Raw genomic sequence first — 2,121 nt, 5'->3', positions numbered from 1 at the left:
CTGTAGGAATTTTTAATTTTTTAAAAATTATTTAATGACTTAATTTTTTGGGTTTTCTCTGTGTTTCTGCCAGGACCACAGGCAGGGCCACTCGCAGGTTGCTTCTGGGCCGCATTTGGCCCGCGGGCCGCCATTTGAATAGGCTTGGGCTACACAATGATGTTTGCATGCCAGAAAATTTGTGTTTATGGTTGGTAAAGAATTAATGACTGAATTTACTCTTAAAGGTGCACTAACCTATATTAACTCATTTAAAGGAGCCATGTTATTTGCAAAAAAATCAGCAGAATTAGAAATGCTTCAGTAAGCACAAGCCATACAGACACAGTCAGTATATTTAGTTGAGTGACTGCAGTTATCAAAAAACTAGCGGCTAAAATTCACTGTGCTTATTCAGCGCACCCATCTTAATCCTAACTTCAAACATTAATCTAAGAAGGGGATGAATAAAAAATGTAACCATGTGCAGTTTTTATGAAGGGGGAAGTTAGAATTATACCTGTACATAATTATAGAGACCAAGATAATTATTAGCACTAGACCATTGGTGTGTTTATTTCTGCCTGATGGTGTGTAATTTAATTTGGGAAACAAGCCTTTAAGTGGTCATTAGCGGAAGTGCAGTTTTTGGCCCTTTCACGTCATTTTTCAGGCCTGGAGGCCACTGTGTGGTAAAAACACAAACACTGCTCCATATCTGCTGAATGTGTAAACTGGTGACTGTTTTGTAACAGCCTTATACGGTAGCCTGATATGTCAGTGTTGTGTTTACAGCCGGCTTCCTCTCTAATAGCAGGTTTAATTTAAGAGAAACCTACCGGACAGTGTTTTAAAACAGCCCTTTAGGAAAGCATTTAGATGAATGGTAAGCACAGCGGCCGAGATAGATGATGTTTAATCATCTCTAATTTATAGCTGGAGTCGGCAGCGAGTGAAGTTATTCATTACTTATGTGCGAGTGTCATGTTCAGTGTTTGTCCAGCGGATGTGACTGAAGCCTGCTCTCATTGTATGCGACTGCTTTCTTCATTCATCAGCTCTCGTGCTCGTCATGTGGAAAGCTTATGAAATCACAGACCACAAAACCAACACGGTTGCAGTCTGCAAGCTTGATGGTTTTGGGACAGACAGCGAAAGAAAGAAACTGATATCCTGAATGCTGTCATGAATAATTAACAAATTGCCACAGACTTGGATCCACATATATATTCCTATATACAAAAGTATGTAAATAGTTTTTGCCACAACTGTGGGCTTAAATGAAAACACACAGTAATATTTGACTCAATAAAAGAAGGGAAGGTGGCAAAATTATCTACAAGGTATGCTTAGGATGATATATATCTATATCTATACATGTATCTATATGTATCTCTCTCTCTCTCTCTCTCTCCATATATATATATATGGAGAGAGAGAGAGAGAGAGAGAGAGAGAAGCTTTATTCCCAAATTTATCCACAAACATGTTAGACATTCACTAAATACTAAAAAATACATATTATCAAGACACAGAAGTACAAATGAACTATAAATTAAATTATGTGTGGCCTAAAATATTTTATTGAAGAACATTGTTATATAAGAACCAGGTGATCCCCTCATTTACTGTACAGTCCCCCTTGCTTCCCCTCCCCTCCCTCCTCCTCACCTCTCCCCTGCTCTGGAGCGCTGCACAAGGAGTGGAAAATACAGTCACCTAAAAATACACTGCACATAAACAACACAGTTACAAAACACATGGCTACACACACCCTTTCACACACGGCCCAAGTGTCTTTAATATTATAAAGCACACGGCGGACATCTGAGACACTCAGCACAACGGTTTCACCCCCAGTCACCCCACCCTCCTCCCTAAATTAGCCCAGCCTCATCCACCGTGTCCCTTAGAGTCCAGTCTGATCTGCTCCACTGCTGGGTGTTAAGTGAATGAGGTGAGATGAGGTGGGGGCTTTCGGGGCGAGGAGGGTTACACATGTTTATGACATCACAGCCCAGTTGGCTCTCCGTGCTTGTGGCAATCACGCGGGGCATCATCTGGCCTGACGTATCCTGCTGATGGGGATGTGTGTGAAAAGGTCACTGAGACCAAAATTCCTCTGTGTCGGGATACCCTGTC

This window comes from Pundamilia nyererei, unplaced genomic scaffold (assembly GCF_000239375.1).
Source record: "Pundamilia nyererei isolate P.nyererei 1_Seehausen unplaced genomic scaffold, PunNye1.0 scaffold00084, whole genome shotgun sequence".
In the NCBI taxonomy this organism is placed as follows: Eukaryota; Metazoa; Chordata; class Actinopteri; order Cichliformes; family Cichlidae; genus Pundamilia; species Pundamilia nyererei.
Note: the sequence above shows the minus strand (reverse complement) of the source record.